This window comes from Bos grunniens, chromosome 4 (genome assembly GCF_055505025.1).
Source record: "Bos grunniens cultivar Pamir isolate PY7600 chromosome 4, Bosgru_T2T1.0, whole genome shotgun sequence".
Taxonomy (NCBI): domain Eukaryota; kingdom Metazoa; phylum Chordata; class Mammalia; order Artiodactyla; family Bovidae; genus Bos; species Bos grunniens.
This window is the reverse complement of record NC_141168.1, coordinates 16,560,996-16,585,565: the sequence shown is the minus strand read 5'-3', so window position 1 is coordinate 16,585,565 and position 24,570 is coordinate 16,560,996. Positions and strand designations below refer to the sequence as shown.

Below are 24,570 nucleotides of genomic sequence, written 5' to 3'. Positions count from 1 at the left end.
TTTAGTTTTGTGGGAAAGTATTGTGCGAAGTGGTACTGCCTACTACCCAAAGAGCTCTCCATCACCTAATGCATTCAGAGAGAACTCAGCTGCCAAAGAGAAGTGCCCACATAAGGTTTTGTTTATTTATGGTTGTGCTGGGTCTTCATTGCTAGGCATGGCCTTTCTCTAGTTGCAAGGAGTACAGGCTACACTCTGGCTGTGGTTGCGCTGGTCTTCTCATGGCTGGTGGCTTCACTTGTGAAGTCCGGGCTCTAGGGTGGGCAGAATTCTGTAGTTGCAGTTCAAAGGCTCTAGATCATGGGCTCAGTAATTATTGCACAGAGGCTTAGTCGCCCCATGACATGTAGGATCTTCCCAGACCAGGGATCAAACCCATGTTCCCTGCATCGGCAGGTGGACTCCCAACCACTGGATCACCAGGAAAGTCCACACATAAGGTTTTGAATTAGATGATCTTCAAAATACTACTCACCCCACATTCCCCAATTTTTTTTTTTACAACCAAGATGGCAAACACACTCCTAGATTCAGCAAGTTTTTTATTTTTCAAACGTAGGATAGGTTATAATTCAAAATATATTTCACAGCTTAGAACTATGGCTCAGTAATTTAAAGTCATTTTCCTTTAACATTTTATCTGGGAAAGATCTGAAATGATGGAGAAGCAAAACGAAAACAAAAATTTCCCAAGCTCCAAGATTTGAAATTCACGAAAAAGGTTTCAGATCTCAGCACGAAATGATCCAAAATAGGCAATATAATTTTTACATCTCTTGGAAAAATACTGAGTCATATTGCCCACCCACATCTTACAAAAATAACAGAAATCCAATGATTCAAGCAAGATACACTCTGCCATTGTCTGAAGCAAACATTTGAGTCATTCAGGAAAATGAGGAGCAAAGTCTCGTCAGTGACAGAAGCTTAAATACTGTGTCCCAAGGAAAATTTTGGAATGAGGAATTTTTTCCAGCTTCAAACATGACTTTTCCTTGCACCCCTGGTTACCCGAAGACCAGAAATTACCCTCTGCCATGAGAACAACACAGAGCGTTGCTGAACGGTCAGAGCATGGCAGGAATCCAGCCAGCAGTTATTTGGACTCAATAACAGTCCCCAGGGAGAAAACAACACATCCTGGATGAAGGATGCAAAAGGCTTGCTAGAGATCCTCACGGCCCAGGGCAGATGGAGGCCACACCTCATCCACCCTCTGAACTCCCTCTTCCAAACTTTCTCTTTTTCTAGATTCAGAAGCCACAGCCTAGGGGCTTCCCTGGCGGTCCGGTGCTTAACACTTCCAGCTCCCACTGTAGGGGACACAGGTTCGATCCCTGGTCAGGGAACTAAGATCCCACATGTCACAGAATGTGGCCAAAAAAATTAAAGAGTTTGGACAAGAGTTTGAATATAGAGCCCAAACCTGTTTGACTTTTGAGGTGTGAGTTGCCCTAGGTTGGCAGGCCTCAAAGCCTCTGTTTCCAGAACAAAATACCCTCACTCCTGGAAAGGAAAGTAGAGAAGGTATCTTGTGCATGCCAGAGAGTCTAGCCTGAAACACTGGATGGTGAATAAAAGGAGCACAGAATAGATCTGAGAGGTCACAGGTGCTCAGTCCTGCTGAGGTGACACCCTCTACACCCTGGTGGAGAACAGGTCACCTGAAGTTCCCTGACTTCACGGATAGCATGTCCTCATCCTCTCCTCCTTGGGGCTTCCCTGGTGGCTCAGTTGGTTAAAGAGACCACGTGCAATGCAGGAGACCCAGGTTCAATCCCTAGGTCAGGAAGGTCCCCTGGAGAAGCGAATGGCAACCCACTCCAGTATTCTTGCCTGGAGAATACCATGCAGGGAGGAGCCTGTAGGGCTACAGTCCATGGGGTCACAAAGAGTCAGACAGGACTGACTAAGCTACCACCACCACTTCTTCCTTGTGCCCTGCTCACACCAGGCAGCCCACAAATATTGGTTGGAATCATGAATGGAATATATGAATAAGATAGGTTTCTGAAAAACCATGCATTTTTCTGGAAAGCTCAGTCTCTCCATGAAGGCTTCACCTTAGCGGTGTTTCATTAGCGCTGCCCACACCGGACCTGAGGCGTCCTGCACTCACTCCACAGGGACACGGAGTCTAATTAATTGGTTCACAGACGCAGAAGTTTTTACCACCTTTCTGTTTTCATTTGTCTGACCCTCAACCATTGTTTAGGGGGCCAGGCCAGCATCCTTTGACTCCTGTCATTGACCTCTGACCTTTCAATTGTTTTCAGTGGTTCTCTGGGAACAACAGGGAGGCTGGGGAGGGGAGAAGGAAGTTCAAGTGTCTACTAAGCATCAGTAGAAGAGATTCTCTTTTGATGAGAATCCAACAGAAATCCTTGAAATTGAAAGCAACAGAGTAAGGGAGAGAGGGTGAGAACCAGATATAGAATCTTTTTTTCTATGTTAAATACTAGTGACTCTGAGGATGGACACAACCAAGAAGCATCAGCGCAGACAAGCTCAGTAGCACCCGGGAAAAACATCCTCCACGCAAGGTAATCATGTATCAGTTCTCATTAACTGGGCTGAAGCCAGAGCCTCCCTTTCCCATTCCTCATCTTGATCACAGAAGGCAGGTAGGATGTTACGGTAGATGACAGCACAGGCTCAGAACATCACCCACTAGAGTTCACACTCCAGCCCCATCAATAAATACCAGCGTGGTCTTGGGCGAAACTCCTATGTGCGTGGTCGGGCTGAGTTCACAGAACCTGCCTCATAAGGTTGTTGAAGATTCAATGAGGTAGTAGTATAACATGTTTAGAAAGACCCTGGGACATAGCAAATCTCGGTAAATCTGAACTGTTAGTCTTTTATTTTCCAAAACTTTGTCCTTCCATGTTCCTTTATTTATTATTTTGGCTGCGCTAGGTCTTCGTTACTGCCCGGGCTTTCGCTAGCTGCAGCGAGCGAGGAATACTTTACAGCTGTGCTGGCTTATCACGTCGCAGAGCATGGGCTCTAGGGTGTGCAGGCTCAGTGGCTGAAGCACAAGGGCTTAGCTGCCCCACAGTACGTGGGATTTTCCCAGACCAGGGATCAGACCCATGTGCCCTTCATCGGCTGGCAGATTCTTAACCACTGGACTACCAAGAAAGTCCTATTTGAGTGGTAGATTGTTACAAAAACCTGAAGACACGATGAAATAAATGTCTCTGGGGAATAAAAAGGAAACAGGGACACTTAGCAAAAGAGAAATACATTTAATGGGAAAGATACACAGATGCCCTTTTGAAGGCTGAAATCACTTTGATATTCAGGAACATTAAAATGTGCTGTATATATAGCCCACACGGCTCCTCCGTCCATGAAATTCTCCAGGCAAGAATACTGGAGTGGGTTGTCATTTCCTTCTCCAGGGGATCTTCCCAACCTAGGGATTGAACTTGGGTCTTCTGCATTAGAGGCGGATTCTTAGCACTGAGCCACCAGGGAAGCCCATAACTTCTCATAGAAAGCTTTATATAGCAACTGTAAGAGCATAACTTACCTAAGCATTAGCTGTACATTTATCAGTTGACTTTCTTGGTATATGTTTTGAATTCTTGTTGTGAACGAAACTAATGTCAAAGGAAACTGACTTGTCAGTTTTTGCCTGTTTTATGAGAATCAGACAAAATCTAAGAACTGGGGGTTGGTGGTGGGGGGTGGGGGTCAGCTTCGTAGTAAAACAAAGTCATTATGTTCTCTGTATCCAGTGCCTCCACTGTGTCAAAAAGATACAGAAAGCCCTGGTTTCCAGAAAAGGAGCTGAGAAGAAAACGAACCCAGATTCATAGAGGACATCCTAGTTTTCTAATCAGTCTTGTTTTGTGTGCTGCCACTAAAGTTGTCAGCTTTTTTCTTTGTTTCCTTTTTATCACCTTCAAGGATTTTGAAAAGTTTCATCCATTCCCAGCTAGTTCAAATGGTAAAGAATCCGCCTGCAATGCAGGAGACCTGGGTTTGATCCCTGGGGTCAGGAAGATCCCCTGGAGAAAGACATGGCAACCCACACCAGTATTCTTGCCTGGAAAATCCCATGGACAGAGGAGCCTGGAGGGCTACAGTCCATGGAGTGGCAAAGAGTTGGACACGACTATGACTAACACACATGCACAAAATGAATTGCCCTATCTTTCCCACGGTAGATTATTTGTGCAAGAAACGTATGTCATTTGTTGGTTCACTCAATAAATATTAAGGCTCCCCCTCCACCTAGCATGCCAGGCACTGTGGTCATGGATGTAAATGCAGACATGGCCCCTGCTCCTCCAGAGCTCACAGGCCGGGGAGGAGAAACTTGTCCAGAAGTAAGTGCAGTGCAGAGTTACATGAGCAGAGCCTGGTGTTCAGAGGAGGCCCTGGGGAGTGGTGCCGTCCAAGGGGAGGGGAGGCTGAGTCTGTCCATGGATGGGAGGGTTAGGAAAGCTTCGGGGAGAGGCAGCTGAGGACTCCTTTTCAGATACATTTTCCAAATGGACTTCCTCTTTCACATTCTGTAGGACTCACTGAGGGGCGGAGGGTCTCTGGAATCTTTGGGGGCCACTCCTTGCAAAGGTCTCCTGGAAGCATAGTGGGAATATTTTTAGAGTCTCAAAATTAGCTGACATTGGAACTGCCCCGGTAGTCCAGTGGCTATGACTCCCTACTCCTAATGCAGGGGGTCTAGATTCAATCCTTGATCTGGGAGCTAGATCCCATGAGCTGCAACTAAGAGTTCGCATGCCCCAACTAAAGAGCCCACATGGCCCAACAAAGATCAAAGATCCTGAGTGCCGCAACTAAGACCCAGCACAGCCAAATAAATTAATTAGTTAAATATATTTTTTTAAATTAGCTGATATCATCAATGTTTCTCAGGAAGAGATATCTGACAGAGAGATCAACCCAGCCTACATTTCCTTACTCAGTCGCTGTCTGTTTAAAGCCTACTGCGAGCCCGGAGGCTAGTTCTCCTGACTGCCTTTGCAGAGCTTCCCTAGTTCAACCCAGAAGCCATTCCTTTTTTTTTTTTTCCCAATAATTTTGTTTATTTATTTATTTATGTTTGGCTGTGCTGGGTCTTCATTGCTGTGAGGGCTTTTCTCTAGTTGCAGCAAGTGGGGGCTACTCATCGTGGTGGCTTCTCTTGTTTCTTGTTGCAGAGCACGTGGGCTCAGTAGTTTCGGCTCCTTGACTCTTAGAGCACAAGCTCAGGAGTTGTGGTATACAGGCTTAGTTGCTCCGTGGCATGTGTGACCTTCCCAGACCAGGGACTGAACCCATGTCTTCCACATCGGCAGGTGGATTCTTTACCACTGAGCCACCATGGAGGCCCAGAAGTCATTCTTATCAAGGACAGCAATCCTTATATCTGAAAGTCCTTTGGGCACCTCATGTTTCAAGAGCTTCTTTTTTTTTTTTGTAAACGCTCACAGCACCTTATCAGGGGACCCCTTCAAAGATTCCCTGCATAGTTTCAGTGTTGTTTTCCTTCCAGACATCTCTTCCTGAAGATAGTATCTCTACCCGAGTGGCTTTTATGATGATAAAAGGTCATGACTGACAGATGAGTATCTTCTCTGTAGTAATATCTTAGGACTTAGTACAAGGAAGAATGCAAAAGGAACCAGAGTCTGGGTGGAAGGGGAGTAAGCAGATGGACTGAGTTAAAGTCCCAGGAGAGGAGCAAGCTACAAATCTCAGGCTTCCAGGGTCTCAGGAGCAAGGAGCCAGTGCAGAGGGCAGGAAAATGCTTCCAGACCCCATCACTGCCCCATCTTCTTCATATGAATACCAGGTCCTAAAGACAGAACCCTCCTCTGACTTCTAGAAGTGTTTGTTCTCTGGTCTACCTTCCCCAGATTTAGAGATAAACAGGAAAGCTGAGCCCTGAAGAATTGATGCTTTTGAACTGTGGTGTTGGAGATGACTTTTGAGACTCCCTTGGACTGCAAGGAGATCCAACCAGTCCATCCTAAAGATCAGTTCTGACTGTTCATTGGAAGGACTGATGTTGAAGCTGAAACTCCAATACTTTGGCCACCTGATGTAAAGAACTGACTCACTGGAAAAGACCCTGATGCTGAGAAATATTGAAGGAGGGAGAAGGAGATGACAGAAGATGAGATGGTCGGATGGCATCACCAACTCAATGGACATGAGTCTGGGTAAACTCCAGGAGTTGGTGATGGACAGGGAGGCCTGGCGTGCTGCAGTCCATGGGGTTGCAAAGTCGGACACGACTGAGCAACTGAACTGAACTGAACTGATGGTTTTCCCAGTAGTCATGTATGAATGTGAGTATTGGACCATGAGGAATGCTGAGCACCGAAGAACTGATGCTTCTCAACTTTGGTGCTGGAGAAGACTCTTGAGAGTCCCCTGGACTGCAAGGAGATCAAACCAGTCAATCCTAAAAGAAATCAACCGTGAGTATTCATTGGAAGGACTGAAACTGAAGCCAAAGCTCCAATACTTTGGTCACCTGATGCAAAGAGCTGACTCGTTGGAGAAGACCTAGATTCTGGGAAAGATTGAAGGTGGGAGGAGAAGGGGGCAACAGAAGATGAGATGGTTGGATTCATCACTGACTCAGTGGACATGAGTTTGAGCAAACTCCAAGAGATGGTGAAGGACAGAGAAGCCTGGCATGTAACAGTCCTTGGGGTCGCAAAGAGTCGGACGTGACTTACCAACCAAACAACAACAGATGTCTCTGGTTCCCAGGCACACAGACTCTGGGACACACACTGGCGCACAGAAGGTTTGCTGGGAAGGCTCTCAGGTTCAATGATGGGCGAGGAGTGAAGGTTGCACACTCAGGCAGAGGGAGGAGCTGAGCTGTGAGGGGGTCGTGAGAAAGGCCTCACTCCCCCAGAGGGAGCTCTGGAGCTGGAATAACCCCTCAGAGTGTCCAGAATTGAGGTAAGGAGGCCATACCCCAGCACTGACCAATCAAGGGATGTGGCCTGTCCCTGGAGGAAGGAGGTAATCTTGAACAAGGAGGGCAATTCCTGGTAGGGACTCAACTCAAGAGTTGAGTCCACCTGCTCCCAGCAGCACCCTCAGAACCCACTACTGAGTGATGTGATTACATTAAAAGTGACTAATCATTACCCCTACTTCTCATTTTGTGTCTCCACTGGGTGATAAACACATTGTGGGAAAGTCTTGCCCTTCCAGCTCTAAGCATCCCTTGATCACCACTCCACGGTTCCTGAGGGCGTGCCCAGACAGGATTACCAGGTGGCCCTGCCATAACCCAACTCAGTCCTTCATGCTACAGGGACACCAGCCATGCAAAACTTGCCTGCAGAAGACTGTCATCCTAGCTCAGGATCCCTCATCTTCTGATCAGGAAACCAAGAGTCAAGAACGCCTCTCAGAAGCTCAACCTGCTGCTGACCCAGAAACGTTAGTACACACAGTGGGTTCCAGAGCATGGCCCTGGGTCCAGCCTCAGCATCACCTGGGAACTTGATAGACATGCAAATTCTCACAGCGCAGACTTCTGAATCTGAAAATCCACGGGTGAGGCCAGCTACAAGTTTTCTACCATGCTCTCCCGTGACTCAGGCCCACTCTTTGGGAGCTCGGCTTTAGTGATGCAGCCTCCAAGGGCCACACCTGGCCAGGAAAGGCAAGTGCAAGCACGGAAGGGCAGAGTATCAAGGGCAAGGTGTCCATCCAAGGACTCACCCTGGCCCGGGAAAAAGGGAAGGAGCCAGGCAGGCCTGATGCCACCTGAGACGAGGTGCGACAAAGGTGGGCAAGCGTCTGTGAGGGGTCCTCCCTCCTGCTGTAACCTCCTTAGAACCCTGCTGTGTTCTAAGGGTCCCTGGGCTGGGCTGTTTCCTTACTGCAGTGGAAGGGAGGTGCCCTGGGTGCCACTTCCTTGGTGGAGAAAAAAACACACTTCTGTCCAAGCCACTCCCCCCTGTGGGAAGGAGAAGTGAAACGGGGCTGCAGAGCAGAGGGAGGGGGACTGACTGGGGTCCTCCAGAGACACAGAAACTTTCTGGTTTAGTCTGCCTGCCGTTCTAGGAAAACAGAAGTGGCTCCCTGAGGAAGCTGCTTCCATTTCTGTAACTGCTCATGAAGCAAGAATTTACTGAAACCTGTATGTGTGCTGAACACGAAAGACAGAGCTTTGCGTGACAGGCTCGTTGGAGCTCAGTTAAGAGAGACAGGAGTCATGCACCTGAATGAGCAGCTGATGGATTGGCTTGTATCAGCAAGAGGAAGATACAGGAAGACGGAGGAAGACGTCCCGGAAGAGGCTGAAGGAAGGAAAGGCCCTGAGGCCAGGAGGACAGGCGGGGAGAGAGTTGGAGGCATGAAAATGAAGGACCAGAAACCAGGAGGCTGGGAGGCCAGGGAGGACCCAGCTCCACTAAAGTCAAGAGTCTCTAGCTGGGCAAGGGGTCAAGCCTGCCTGGGAGCCCCCTTCCATAGGGTGGCTAGATAAAACACAGGATGTTCGGTTCCATTAGAATTTCAGACAAAGCAAAGAGTAATTTTTAGTATAAGTGTGTCCCAAATATTGCAAAACTTTTTGTTCTAAAATATTATCCGTTGTGTATATTTTCTAGTTTGTCACTTGCTCTTCAGTAGCACCTTATGAAGTGGTTCTAGTATCACCATCATTCCCATTTACAGATGAGCAAACTGAGTCAGGGAGTTGCCCATGGCCACACAACTAGCGAGTCTGTTTCCACAGTCTGTGCTCCCAGCTTCTGAGCTACCTTACAGAGTTCGGAGTCCATCAGACCTTGATGCAAAGTCTGGCTCTGCCACCCACCAAGTAAGGACCTAGTAACAGTCACCTCTGGCAGGTCATTGAACCTCTCTGAGCCTCAGTTTCCTCAAGGAGTTCCCGCCTCAGCACTTTTGTGCAAATTAAGTGAGGTAACTGAACAAAAAGGAAGTTCTCAATAAATGGTACTTTGATGATGAAAGGGAGGAAGATGAAGATGATGGCAGTGATACCAAGCCTTGAACGGCATTAAGAGGGTCACTTATGTTACAGAGAATGGGCTACCCATTCCAGAGCTGGACTGAAACAGATTCTGCCATTTCTTCCGCCTTCTCATGCAGCCTTCTCCCTAGACCTGGCTTTAGTCTGCTCAGTTCTCTAACTTGTCTCCCTGTCCCGACCTGAGCTGCCCCATCCCCTAAATGGCTTCTTTTCCAGAGCTCCCAGGAACCTGTGAGTCCAGAGTCCCTCCTTACTGGCAGCAGGTAGCTGCTGCTAGCTCGTGTTCTCACCTGTAAGCAATACAGGCCTTTCCTCTTGTCTGTCAGCCCCTTGGTTCTCTGTGCAAATGTGCCTACCTCCCAGTTCTTGCTGCCATTGGGGAAAAAATCCAACAGATGGGGTATTTTGCGCCCATCGCCAACCACATACGACAAACGGTTTCCCCTCTCTGTTACGCAACTCAGTCTGCTTCAGACTGCCAGTGCGCATGCTCAGAACTCCTTTAATCTACATATGCACTGAGTAAGATCCAGATAGAAACTATCTGGTGATTGGGTTCAGTTTTAGTCATTTCCTGCCTTCTCAGGACAAGTCAGGTCTAGAGTTTCACTCCTGGCCCACCAGCTTCCCACTGAAGCAGACTCCCTCCTCCAAGGTCGCCTTAGCAATGGGGCATTCCTGACAAAACAACCTCACCCTCCAGTACCTGGGCTTGGTGTCTGAGGTGCTGGGGACCTAAGTCGCTTCAGTCATGTCTGACCCTTTGTGACCCTTTGGACTGTAGCCCGCCAGTCTCCTCTGTCCATGGGATACTCCAGACAAGAGTACTGGAATAGCTTGTCATGCCCTCCTCCAGGGGAATCTTCCCAACCCAGGGATCGAACCCACATCTCTTATGTCTCCTGCATGGGCCAGGGTTTTTACCACTAGTGCCACCTAGGAAGCAGGACCATGACTGTTTACAAGTTTATTCCTCATGACTTTTTACCATCAGTGCTTCATGTAGGTATTAAGCCTAGTAAATAAACTTTTTTAAAAATGTCTGGTCAGTTCTCTCATTAGACTGCTCTGTCTCCTGGGACTCAAAGGGCCACCATCAGCCCTGACCTTCAAGAGCCATAACTGGCTCTCAATGAGATAGTGTGACTTTCATTCCAGGCTGTGTTCTAAGCAGTGCAGATTACAGCAGAGAAAAAGAGACACAAGTTCCTTTTTTCATGGGGCAAATAATATTTTAGACCCAGATACCAACCATGTGGTCACTCCCAAGTCTCTAAGTCACTTTCTTACCTTGACTTCAGGACATGGGGCCTCGCCTCCCTACCAGGCTCTGGCTCTGCACATTCCTAACTGCCAACTGTGATGGACATCTCCAGATCTTACCTGTTCCCATGCCCCTCACCTGTGTGGTCCCTGTGAGTTTCTAGCCTTTCTCAGACCCTCCCAGCCCTAGTGCTGAGTCCTAACCTGAAGACTCTCAGCCACCCACCCTGTGACACTGACAACACCCAGAGTCTGGCCATCTGGCCCTCAAAAACTGTCCCCAGCTCCATGACAAGCTGTCCTACAGATTGGCCCTCAGTTCCCTAGGAAACCACAGGCTGAACTGGCTGCCAAGTCCATGGAGGGTTTTGGCCATGTGGTTGGCCACCTGGGCAGAAGGCTTGCTCATTGCTTTCTTACCTGGCACTTTCCCTTCCTGAACTCTGGAGCCCAACCCTATCTGAGTCACCCGGGCCTTGGAAACCTGTTGCTTTGAAGTCACGTACAACTTGGAAACCCAGTCCTGCTGGATCACAGGCACTGTGCATATCTGATGAGTGTTCTGCCTTAATTAAATCTTTAGGTCTCTGAAATATCTCTTCCTGTTTCTGGTGTTCCCCCTGGATGCCCTAAACCTGTGAGAGCTGGACCCCAAGAACTGGCCCCCCGTCCCTAGAAACTAAGTCACCAGACACTTGGTTACATTCCTAGATCAACAACACCCTCCAGCCGTGTCAGAGTCGTGCCTTCACTCGCCCCCTGTTCATTCATCTATTCATCCAGGCAACAAATGTTTACAGAGCACGTGCTTTGGAGCCAGATAATGTGCAAGTTGCCCAACAAGCAATGGTGAGACATGCTTCCTGGACCAGGGGAGCTCCCAGCCCATTGGAAGGTATCCAAGCAGATCTAATCCATTTCAATGATGTGATCAATGTCACAGTGGGATGGAGCAAGTTCAAGGTACTAGGGGAACACTAGAAAGGCATCTAATTCATGTCCAGAGGTGCAGGGACTGTCTTCTTCAGCCAGCGATATGGAGTCTAAGGTGCATCCTGAATGGCAACAAGAGCTGGTGAATGGGTTCAAGTGGGAATGGCAGATCTCACGCGAGAAAAACCTCAGGGAAACTGAAAAGGTCAAAGTGACTGGGGCAGTTTGGAGGAAGAGGCAGGGCCCAACCACAGAGGAGCTGGTTGGCATCCTGAGGGTGATGGGGAGCCATCGGGGGGTCTGAGTGGTACCCACTGCACCTGCTCTGCTCTTCATGATCAAGGGCTGTACTCTGGGAAGCTTGCTCAGCCACCTGATGGAGATTGAGTGAGAGGGACGGCAGGTCCTGGGCAGGAAGGGGTGACCTTGGCAGGATTCCAAGCATGTGATGATAACAGCTTGCACCAAGGGAGTAGTAAAAGGACTGGGAATGTAAGATCAATGGGACTTAGTGGTTGACTGGGCATGAAGTGTGAGGGGAAGGGGAGGGGTCTGGAGGCCAGGATGATGGACGATGGGAGCGTGGTGGTGCCATAAGCTGTCATCAAGGGACAGAGGAGGAATGAGAAACAAGGCCCTGGACAGGAAGAGCAGTGCTGACTCTAAGGTGGCCACGGGTGAGGGAGTTGCGCCTGCAGGAGCCATCTTGGCCAAAGACAGAGGTCTGAGAGAGGTGCACCCAGAGTAGCTGAAGCCACACACACTGCTGAGTGAGAAGAACCGAAGGCTGATGAGGGAGCATGAAGACGTAGGAATGTTTATAATCCCGGGACTTCCCTGGAGGTCCAATGGTTAAGACTCCAGGCTTCCACTGCAAGGAACATGGGTTCAATCCTTGGTTGGGGAACCTTATAAGATCCAACATGCTGTATGGCCAAAAATAAGTAAAATAAAATAAAATGATGAAGAAAAATATTCATGAAAAAGAAACATACATAGTCTGAAAGTGTCTTCCATACAGGACACTTATATATCACCAAAATGTAACTTTACAATGTAAAAACATTGAAGTTATGAACAAAAGCAACTTTACAATGGAGACACCTGCCAGATACCACCGTCACCCAACGATCAAAATGAACACGGCCACTAATGGGACAGATAGACATCATGGGCCTCCTGATACGAATCACTGGGAAGGAAACAACATCACTCCTGTGACATTCCTGCCCCAAATTCATAATCTGAGCCTAATCATGAGGGAACATAGGACAAATCCATATCGAAGGACATTCTACAGCATTCTTATTTAGCTAGGAAAGTAATCAAGACTCTGATGACTCACAGAAATGGTTCCTAGGGGCAGGGTGGCCAGTTCTTGGCGTACAGCTCTCAATGGTCTAGGACACCCAGGAGGAACTCCAGAAACAAGATGAGATATTTCAAAGACCTAAAGATTTAACTAAGACAGGGCAAAATAACTGGCCTCTGCTCTTCAAAAATTTCAAGATTATGAAAGATGCCGAAAGGCTAAGGAACTGTTATGGATTAAAGGGGACTAAGTCACAAACATAATAACTAAAGAAGTCAATGTATGACCCTAGATTAGATCCTGCAGCAGGAAATACAAGATACAATTTATACAATTGCTCTGTGATAATCAGCAAAATTTGAGATAAGGTTTACAGTCAATATAGACATTAGTACTAAATCAGGGGTTTTATAATTTTGATCTGACTTTTGTCACTGTACTGTGTAAGAGAAAGCCCTTTTTAGGAAATACCAATAGAAGTATTTAGAGCTAAAGGAGAATTATGTCTATAGCATACTCTGTATAGTTCAGGAAAAAAGTAACATAGATAGATAGATGATAAGTAGATAGATAGGTAAACAGATAAGGATAAAGCAAATGTGATAAAATGTTAGCTGTTAACATTTGGGGAACCTGGTACAGGTATTCTGGAATTCTTTGTGGCATTGTTTTCAACTTTTCTGTAAATCCCAAATTATTTTCAGGTGTGTATTAAAGGCTAGACATTTACTAAGTAGTGTTGAAACTGACTTGTGAGTTGTTCCTCCAAAAATTTCAACTCTCATTTCTACCCCTTCCTTTCCTTTGCAATGTAACTAAGACTTCAAATGTTAGTCGCTTAGTTGTGTCCGACTCTTTTTCGACCCCATGGACTGTAGCCTGCCAGGCTCCTCTGTCCATGGGATTTCCAATGCAAGAATACTGGAGTGAGTTGCTATTTCCTTCTCCAGGGGATCTTCTCAATCCAGAGATCAAACTCATGTCTCCTGCATTGGCAGGCAGATTCTTTACCACTGAGTGAGCTAGAAAGCCCAAGACTTCAAACAGCATTCTTTTTTATTTTTTTAAATTGTGATAAAGAAATACATAATACTAAACTTACCATCTTAACCACTTTTAAAGTGCACAGTTCAGAGTGTCAATTATATTTACCTTGTTATGCAACACCTTTTGGTAAGTCTGAAAGTATTTTTTTTAAACTTTAAGAAGCTTTATTTTATATTGGAGTATAACTAACGATGTTGTGACAGTTTGGGGTGGATAGCATGAAAGTATTTTTAAATACAATTTTTTAGGGGCTTCTTTGGTGGTCTAGTGGTTAACAATCTGAGATTCCACTGCAGGGGGCACAGGTTCAATCACTGGTCAAGGAACTAAAGTCCTACATATTGTGCAGCGGCCAAAAAATTAATAAAAATTTTAAAAAGAAAAGAAAAAAGCAAAGGAAGAGGTGCCCTGGGAGGAGACAAGAAAGAATAGGCACAGAGGAAGCAAGAAAATATGAGACAGTAAGGTGATGACAGCCCAGGGAGGAGAGCGTCAGGATGTTGAGCAGGAACTTGTGGTCTGAGGGGTCAGCGCTGCAGACATGTCACAGTAATGTAAGGGGGAGACAAACAAGACAAGCAAGCCACAACCGCAAGAGTTTGCTCCAGAAAACATCATACTCCTTCCACAGGTGCTAATGGTGGGGAGGGAAGCCTAGAATATTCTTTGAAATCACTGACTCTGTGAAAGAAGAGTTGGTCTCAGAGTGTCTGCCAGTGTTTCATGTGGCTAACAATGGAGCCCCCGGGATGGAATGGTGAATCAGGGCCTGCTGGGTAAGTCCAGGGGGGCTCACCCCCAGGCACCCACTCTCACCCTCGCCAAAAACAGAACATTGAGTCAACACGGAACTGAAATTGCCCAGCGTAAAGAGTTATTTTCATGGGCCTTTGGTGACCCCAGAGACAGAACATTGGGGTGGGCCTTTCGACGAAAAGAAGCTAAAATATGGGAGGAGATTCCAGGTAGGAAGCAAGGAGGCTGTAGACACAGAGCAAGAGAGAGTGGTCAAGAAGAGAGGTGCTGGGAAGAGATTCCAAAGGGCCAGTGGCCGGCAGGTCACAGGTCCCTGGGAAGGGTGCTCCATGCTCTCTGCTTTCTCACCTGTGCAGTAATTCCCTGGAAGCATCTATAAACTTGAATAAATATCTCTTTATCCAGTTGCACTGAGTGAGTGGCGTGTCCTTGGTATAAAGACAGAGGGGATGTGTTCTTATCTGGGGGATCACGTAAATCAGAGAGAACTGGGGCAGCCCTCAGGAGCAGGACTGAGACAGCCACGGGAAGGGGGACAGGAACAGTAGAGAGAAAAATTGCAAGAGTTTAAAAACATACAACAAAGGTCCATCTAGTCAAGACTCTGGTTTTCCCAGTATCCTGTATGGATGTGAGAGTTGGACTATAAAGAAAGTTGAGCACTGAAGAATTGATGCTTTTGAACTGCGGTGTTGGAGAAGACTCTTGAGAGTCCCTTGGACTGCAAGGAGATCAATCCAGTCCATCCTAAAGGAAATCAGTCCTGAGTGTTCATTGGAAGGACTGATGTTGAAGCTGAAACTCCAATACTCTGGCCACCTGATGTGAAGAAATGACTCATTTGAAAAGATCCTAATACTAGGAAAGATTGAAGGCAAGAGGAGAAGGGGACGACAGAGGATGAGATGGTTGGATGGCATCACCAACTCAATGGACATGAGTTTGGGTAGACTCCTGGAGTTGGTGATGGACATGGAGGCCTGGTGTGCTGCAGCCCATGGGGTTGCAAAGAGTCAGACACGACTGAGCAACTGAACTGAAAAACATACAGGAACCACATCCCCTCTGAAGTGGGATGATCCTCGGAAACAGTGAGGGGTCACACTGTACTTATGCCTGTTCAGTTCAGTCTCTCAGTCGTGTACAAGACACTGATCAAGACCATCCCCAAGAAAAAGAAATGCAAAAAAGGCAAAATGGTTGTCTGAAGAGTCCTTACAAATAGACATGAAAAGAAGAGAAATGAAAGGCAAAGGAGAAAAGGAACCCATCTAAATGCAGAGTTCCAATGAATAGCAAGGAGAGATAAGAAAGCCTTCCTCAGTGATCAATGCAAAGAAATAGAGGAAAATAATAGAACAGGAAAGACTAGAGATCTCTTCAAGAAAATTAGAGATACCAAGAGAACTTTTCATGCAAAGATAAACACAATAAAGGACAGAAATGGTATGGACCTAACAGAAGCAGAAGATATTAAGAAGAGGCGGCAAGAATACACAGAAGAACTGTACAAAAAAGATCTTCATGACCCAGATAATCACAATGGTGTGATCACTCCCCAGAGCCAGACATCCTGGAATGTGAAGTCAAGTGAGCCTTAGGAAGGATCATGACAAACAAAGCTGTGGAGGTGATGGAATTCCAATTGAGCTATTTCAAATTCTAAAAGATGATGCTGCAAAAGTGTTGCACTCAATATGCCAGCAAATTTGGAGAACTCAGCAGTGGCCACAGGACTGGAAAAGGTCAGTTTTCATTCCAATCCCAATGAAAGGCAATGCTAAAGAATGCTCAAACTACCGCACAGTTGCACTTATCTCACACGCTAGCAAAATAATGCTCAAAATTCTTTAAGCCAAGCTTTAACAATATGTGAACCGTGAATTTCCAGATGTTCAAACTGGATTTAGAAAAGACAGAGGAATCAGAGATCAAATTGCCAACATCTGCTGGATCATCAAAAAAGCAAGAGAGTTCCAGAAAAACATCTACTTTACTTTATTGACTATGCCAAAGCCTTTGACTGTGTAGGCCACAACAAACTGTGGAAAATTCTGAAAGAGATGGGAATACCAGACCACCTGACCTGCCTCCTGAGAAATCTGTATGCAGGTCAATAAGCAACTGTTAAAACTAGATATGAAACAACAGACTGGTTCCAAATCAGGAAAGGAGTATGTCAAGGCTGTATATTGTCACCCTGCTTATTTAACTTATATGCAGAGTACATCATGAGAAATCCTGGGCTGGAGGAAGCACAAGCTGGAATCAAGATTGCTGGGAGAAATATCAATAACCTCAGATATGCAGATGACACCACCCTTATGGCAGAAAGAGAAGAAGAACTAAAGAGACTCTAGATGAAAGTGAAAGTGGAGAGTGAAAAAGTTGACTTAAAGCTCAACATTCAGAAAACTAAGATCATGGCATCTGGTCCCATCTCTTCATGGCAAATAGCTGGGGAAACAGTGGAAACAGTGAGAGACTTTATTTTGGGGGGCTCCAAAATCACTGCAGATGGTGACTGAAGCCATGAAATTAAAAGACACTTGCTCCTTGGAAGAAAAGTTATGACTAAACTAGACAGCATATTAAAAAGCAGAGACATGACTTTGACAACAAAGGTCTATCTAGTGAAAGCTATGGTTTTTCCAGTAGTCATGTGTGGATGTGAGAGTTGGACCATAAAGAAAGCTGAGCACTGAAGAATTGATGCTTTGAACTATGGTGTTGGAGAAGACTCTTGAGAATCCCTTGGATAGCAAGGAGATCCAACCAGTCCATCATAAAGGAAATCAGTCCTGAATATTCATTGGAAGGACTGATGTTGAAGCTGAAACTCCAATACTTTGGCCACCTGATGTGAAGAACTGACTCATTGGAAAAGACCCTGATGCTGGGAAAGATTGAAGGCAAGAGGAGAAGGGGATGACAGAGGATGAGATGGTTGGATGGCATCACCGACTCAATGGACATGAGTTTGAGTAAACTCTGGGAATTGGTGATGATCAGGGAGGCCTGACGTGCTGTGGGCCATGAGTTGCAAAGAGTCAGACATGACTGAGCGACTGAACTGGCCAACTGGCCTGGGCTTCCGTAATGGCTCAGGCAGTAAAGAATCTGCCTGCAGTGCAGAGACCCGGGTTCGATTCGTGGGTTGGGAAGATCCCCTAAAGGAGGAAATGGCTACCCACTCCAGTATTCTTGCCTGGAGAATTCCAGGGACAGAGGAGCCTTGTGGGCTACAGGCCATGGAGTCGACTGAGTGACTTTCACTTTCACTTTAATTTTGTTTGGTTCTAGGGCGCTACACAAACCCCATGGGATAGGGGCTCTGCCCAGACGGGGCCAAAGCGATGTTTCAAAGCCCCAGTGTCATCATTTTTATCTTGAGCTAACTGGAACTCATTGGCAGAATCCATAAGATGAGGCCTTTCTACTCTACCATAGCCCCCTAAGTGGCGGGGACCCTCTTATGAAGGGGTAACATTAAAGTAAACTAACTGAATATGCTGGGGTTGAAAAGAGTCGGACAAAACTGAGTGACTAACACTTCTCCTTTCTTTTTCAACTGAATGTTCACAGCCTACTAATCATTACATACTTGATTACATTTAATTCTCAAAGCAGGCATTATTAACCCCATTTTATGGATGAGCAAACTGAGACTCAGAGAGATTAAGGATAAGCAGCAAATGGCAGAGGAAGAAAACAAGCCTGGATCTTATTCTGAAGACCATTTTCTCTTCACTCTAGCCCTTAGGAAATACACCCTAAGTCCCTGAGTCAAGAAAATTATGTCTGATTACCTACAGATTCATAAAAGTATAACCAAGCTTTTTTTCTGAAGCCTCCCTGGATTTTCAGAATTACAGAAATGCCTCTCTCTGTATCCTCAACCGAAGAAATTTGAGCCTACATAAGCTGTCCAGTTTGTTCCTCTTGAAACCCAGAAACTCTGGACTATTGCTCCTAAGCGTTTCCCCCCAGGCTATGGAGACTTAGAGCTGCTGAGCTCCATGGTAACACAACAAATCCGATAAGAGAGACGTTCATGGGCTCCTCTCCTGCCTCAGCTGGTACCTCCTGTTCACCTCTGAGGCAATTCCAAGAAACCCCAGGACTTCATGGAACCATTTAACAACCTCAACTATTGATCATAAAGTCTCACTTTTTTTATGAAGATACTAAAGCTCGAAGAAGTAAAGTGATCTGCCTATGGTCACACAAAGAAGTGAATTATAAATCGGAATAAGCTGTTAATTTTACAGCTTCTAAATCCAGCTTTCTCTGATACAGGCTTCTAGCTGCCTGCCCAACCCAACAGCAATGTTCCTTCTCCCCCTTGGGATAAAAGAACTCCAAATCGATTCTGAGTAGCACCATACCCTGCTAAAGGATTAATTTTCCCAGTCTTCCTTCAACTTCATCTGGCGATTAAGTTCTAGCCAATGAGTTGTAAGCAAAAGCATAGTATGGTTCTTCCAGAAAGTCTCTTTGTCCTGCTGCTTGGAAGTCAGAGGTGATGGCTAGAGCTCCAGCAGTCAATTTGGACCATGAGGATGGATCACACTATCTAGGGAGAGCTTGGGTCCTGGAAAGAGCTTGGGTCCCTTAAGACGGTGAAGCTGACATAAAAGTGGACTAGACTTTTCATGTACTAGACTATGTACATGAAAAGCTATTTAGTATATCTTGGTTAAGTTGCTGTTGTTGCAGCTTAATCTGAAATAATTGACACAAATCAGAAGCAAGTTCAACAGTTTTCTCTAGGCCCTAAGGATAATTTCCAACTCTATGGCCTGGGAACTATGATTAGCAACCTTCCATTCACTCTCAAACCCCTGTGTGCTGTGTTTCCTGAGGCAGAAGGGCAGCCTAGCTGCATTACTGTCTTTGGAGTACCAGGTCATCTAAGTCACCAATATAGGCTCATCAAGGATGTGTAAGTCTACAACTGGGCTCTATTTCCAGAACTCCCAAAGCCCAACCACTTCCTGAGCCTTCAAGCTGCTGTATTCCCTTAACCTCAGAAAACCCCTGAGGTTGTGTGATTAAGAAACTCAAACAGGGGTCAGCGAAAATTGCAAGAAGTCATGAAAAGAGACTAGTTAACCTTGTCCACAAGGACTTCCCTGGTGGCTCAGACGATAAAGCGCCTGTCTACAATGCGGGAGACCCGGGTTCCATCCCTGGGTCAGGAAGATCCTCTGGAGAAGGAAATGGCAATCCACTCCAGTACTATTGCCTGGAAAATCCCATGGACAGAGGAGCCTGGTAGGCTACAGTCCACGGGGTTGCAAAGAGTTGGACACGACTGAGCGACTTCACTTACTTACTTACTTAACCTTGTCCACAGAAACTCAGTAAAAATATTAATACGCTTAGTAGCTATGAGTGAGGCAAAAAGAATAAATATAAGGAGATTAGAATCCAACAGTGATAGAAATAACTAGAATGGGATCCTGAAAACTTCAGCAAAGTTTTCCATTCAAGCAACAAATTCAGTCTGGCCGGAAGCGACCAGAATGTAGGAAATTTCCACCTACTTCCCACAGATGAGACACAACTTAGGAAACACAGCTCTGTCTGAACTTAGCGGTTCCACCATCATGCAAGCACTACAACATCTCTGGAGCTCTGACCCCAGTCCTAGGAGTGAAGTGGGGAGATGGTAAACACCTGTCAGTGTGAAGACACACGGGCACTGGTTAGTGCCTTATGCAAGCTGTTGGGGCAGCTAACAGGGATGGAAAGCACTGTATTGGTTCCCATACTTACGAAATGAGGCAAAAGGAAGGTTATCTTCTGATCAAGGTAAATCCTGACATTTGCAATCATCTCGATTATGAAAACTGCAAGAGAAGGGTGAAAGTGAAAGTCGCTCAGTCGTGTCCAACTCTTTGCAACCCCATGGACGTCCATGGAATTCTCTAGACCAGAATACTGGAGTGGGTAGCCTTTCCCTTCTCCAGGGGATCTTCCCAACCCCGGAATTGAACCCAGGTCTCCTGCATTGCAGGTGGATTCTTTACTAGCTGAGCCACAAGGGAAGCCCAAGAACGCTGGAGTGGATAGCCTATCCCTTTTCCAGGAGATCTTCCCGACCCAGGAATTGAACCGGGGTCTCCTGCATTGCAGGTGGATTCTTTACCAACTGAGCTACCAGGGAAGTCAAGAGAAGGGCAGCACCTGCCCATAGAAGAGATTAGCCACAATGGAAATGGTCAAGGAGCAGGTGAGAGATGACCTCACCCGTGATGCTGAGCACTATGGTGGGAACCACAGGTGGAGAACCTAGGAGAACTCTTCCTCCTGGTGCTGTTAGCACTGATGAGGGAAGTCCCCCTAGCGATGCTGAACACCTGCACGGATGGGACATTGTGCCTCACACCCTCTTTCTGCTCCAGCTCTTGCTTTGGCAACCAGCTGCACGGGGGGGTCACCTACAATGCCTTGTCTCGGCTATGCCCCGAATCTCTTGCTTTCTGGCCCAGGGTCTCTCTGCTATTGTCTGTCATTGGTAGCCTGCAGGAACCCCCTCACCATGGGACAATAGCTGACTCTCAGGAAGCAAGAACCAGTGAACATCCTCCTCCCCTCCCCTTGAGTGAACACTTAGGTGTGGGCTATGCAGCCCCCAGGGAGATTAAGCTCCAATTTGTTGTTGCTTAGTCACTCAGTCATGTCTGACTCTTTGTGACCCCATGGACTGCAGCACGCCAGGCTCCTCTGTCCATGGATTTTCCAGGCAAGAATACTGAATGGGTTGACCGTTTCCTTCTCCAGGGAATCTTCCCAACCCAGGGATTGAACCCCTGTCTCCTGTGTCTCCTGGATTAGCAGGTAGATTCTTTACCACTGAGCCACCAAAGTCCAGTTACCCAAAGCCAATAGGATGGGCCTTTCCCCTTACTGTTTCACTTCCCCAGTCCTCTCTTTGCTCCTCGGAATCTCTTTGCAAAATAAATGAGAGGCACATCTTGTTTTATTGTGCTTCCCAGAGATTGTATTAAAAAAAAAAAAAAATTGAAGGTTTGTGGCAACACTGCATGGAGCCGGTCTACTGGTACCATTTATTTCAACAGCATTTGCTAGTCTGTACCTCGGTGCCACATTTTGGTAATTTGCACAATATTTCAAATGTTTTCATTATTATTCTCTTTTTCATGGTGCTCTGTCCTCTTTGACGTTACTATTGCAAAAACATTACGACTCACTGAAGGCTCAGGTGATTGTTAGTATCTTTTTAGCAACAAAATATTTTAAATTAAGGGATGCGTATCTTGCTATTGCACACTTAACCAACTACAAGATAGTGTAAGCAAAACTTTTATATGCACTGGGAAGCCAAAACATTCATGTGAGTCGCCTTACTGTGAAATTCACTTTTTTCGCAGAGGTCTGGAACGGAACCTCTAGCATCTCTGAGGTCTGCCTGTAACCTGCAAGCCAGGCCGCCTCTCAGGCTCTAAATTCCAAGGAGAATCAGGCCAGGAGACCATGGAATAATAGCACAGGTACACCACCTCTGGAAATGACCAGCCTTGTGAGGTCAGAATGGAATAGCTCTCATGTATAAGAAAATATCAAAGGGAAAACTATTATAGTAATTGAGAATATACCCAAAAGCCAGGGACCCTGAATTCTGGGACAATGTGGCTCTTGTGCACCCTCTTTGGGCTTCATTCCCTTTCTTCAACTCTTCCCCTTGGAACAGTTCTGTCCATAAGACCTCATGTTCTCAATTTCTACTGAGTTTCTGATATCGCATTGGGTTCACAGCTCCACCATCTCACCCAGGCTTCTAGGCTCATCTTAAAGCATCTCACCCTCAGCATCTCACTGACAGCCTACCTGGATCAGAAACGGTCTCTCCTTCCCAATTTCTTCCCTGAATGTACAACCACCAGTCTTGAGTTTCACATTCAGAATTATTTTCAGCCTCCCATCCTTTCCCCACCATGTTCAATCAGGCAACAAGTCCCATGGTTCCTTTAGAGACGTGCTTAATGTCTTCACTTCTCCTTCCATACCTGGCCCCAACCTGGGCTGGGACACCTTCCCCCAAAATTCCCCACATGACAGGTCGGCCAGTCGGTGATCTTCAGCGCTTTCTTCCTCTTATCTGCCCTGTGAGCTGTGCTCAAGTATCACTGACATGGCTGAGGTTTCATCTCTGCGCCTCTGCAGTAAGACAGGCTCACGGGGCTCAAAGGTCCTCTGTTCCACCTTGGGGTGCACAGAAGGGCCCCAGAAGTTCATAGGTCTCCTGGGAGTGAGTGGGGAGACGGGCCTGGTTTCTCTGGCACCTGCTAGCTGAGTTGCTTTCTCTGTAGCCTCAGCCTAAGTACTGTGGCTCCAAATCTTTCCCACAGCATAGCCTTTGCTTTTACAAAATGCCAGAGCTGACAGTCATTCCAAAGCCTTCCATTTTTGTTTTTGACAGTTTTCACTGTTGCAAAGTTTTTTTGTTGAGCCAAGATTGCTCTCACTCTAATTTTGCCCGCAGGCTCTCGTCCTGCCCCTGGGCTGTCTCTGCCGTGCTCTGGACTTACATGAATCAGCTTGATCCCTCTCTCACATGGGGGCTTTTCAGACCTGAAGACATTTCTCCTGCCTACATGCTTCCAGCTCTTTCAGCTACTTCCTAAATGACTTGGCTTCCAGGTCTTTCATCATTTCCCCAATTCATTCATTTATCCAATAAATGGACATGAGTTGGAGCAAACTCTGGGAGATGGTGAAGGACAGGGAAGCCTGGCGTGTTGCAGTTCGTGGGGCCACGAAGAGTCGGACGTGACTCAGCAGCTGAACGACAACGACATCCAGTGAATAAATGATGGTGCGCCCACTTAGTGTCAGATCTTGTTAGGTACTGGGATACAGTGTTGAAAAGGAGCGACCTGATCTGTTTTCATGAAGCTTATTTCAATCTAGGAAATGCTTGAGTTTATCCTTGTCCCCCTAAAAATGTGATTTGTCGTTGTTGTTGTTCAGTCACTAAATCAGGTCTGACTCTTTGCGACCCCATGGACTGCAGCGTGTCAGGCTTCCCTATCCTTCACTGTCTCCCAGAGTTTGCTCAGATTCATGTGATACCTTTGTCCCTCGGACCTGTTACATGTGCAGTGGGGCTGTTATGTCCCCTGTAATCTTCCTGTGACTTGAATTTCATATTCAATGGAAGTAGAAAAGCACTGGGCTTGGGGTCCAGTTCCCTCTCTGTCACTGAAGGATATAAGCCTCTTCAAAACTTTGATTTTCCATCCATAAAATAGGGGTAAAAAATACCCCACCGATCCAGCATCATTCCTGGTGGCTCAGCTGGTAAAAGAATCCGCCTGCAATGCGGGAGACCTGGGTTCAGTCCCTGGGTGGGGAACGACAACAGGGATCTCCTGGAGAAGGGAAAAGCTGCCCATGCCAGTATTCTGGCCTGGAGAATTCCATGGACTATGTAGTCCACGGGGTCGTAAGGAGTCAGACGCGACTGAGCCACTTTCACTTTCAAACCCAGTTTTCAGCAGCCTGGAGTAGAAATCAGGTAGTTTTTAGATTAGGACTCCAAGTCATGATGATTCCGAGGCCCCAGATGAATCTGAATGCAGGCCCACTGCCCCACCCATGCAAAGTCTCCCCTGGGTCTTTCAGGGAGCCCTGAAAAGGGTCCCCCAGTTAGTCCCTGTCATTAACATGCCCCTCCTCTGCCCTGGTTTCTCTGGCTAAGGTCCACAGCCCCCAAACCACCAGTAGGAGACTTGGGGCCACGAGGGCTAACGTTGGGGAGCCTATTTAGCTCCAGGCTTGTGTGTGGGGGGAGTGCTGCCATAACCCAGAGCCTCACACCCTGATGACCCAGCAGTGCTGACTCTGTTCACAGGTGGAAAAAATGCACGTTCCATTCATCCACTCCTACAAGCAACTTTCAGCAAATACATACCCCTTCCCCCTCAAAACAAACCAATTAAAAAAAACACCAATTTCCACAGGAGTGAGTTCAGAAATCTCAGTCATTTGCACCCCCCCCGGATTCAGACCTGGCTCAGCTTGATGAATGATGAACAGGCTCAAACTGGACCTGTGAACCTCTGCACTTGGGCGGCATAAACGGCATCTTGCCAGCTTCCCCTAGGACAACAAGGCGCACCTGCCCATCGGGTGGCCTTCAGGAAATAGAAACTCTGCCCCAGAGCTGAATTGAAACATCTGCTTCAAAAAGCCAGAAAACTGCCAACTGCTTTTAAAAGGCAGCGCCTCCTCCCTCCCA

At 46.7% G+C, this 24,570-nt stretch overlaps 1 long non-coding RNA gene across 2 annotated transcripts; it reads right to left on the bottom strand.

Annotated features, from left to right (window-relative positions):
• Window positions 1-572: 572 nt before the first annotated feature.
• Window positions 573-24,570, bottom strand: LOC147373696 (uncharacterized). 2 transcript variants are annotated; one of them, XR_015162000.1, is made up of 4 exons: window positions 24,341-24,570; window positions 20,082-20,155; window positions 4,540-4,592; window positions 573-3,203 (listed from the first exon to the last, which is right to left on the bottom strand). It is a non-coding gene; the product is annotated as an uncharacterized LOC147373696 (long non-coding RNA). The 2 variants fall into 2 exon arrangements; XR_015161999.1 differs by lacking the exon at window positions 573-3,203 and having other exon boundaries at window positions 4,234-4,592; window positions 24,341-24,555.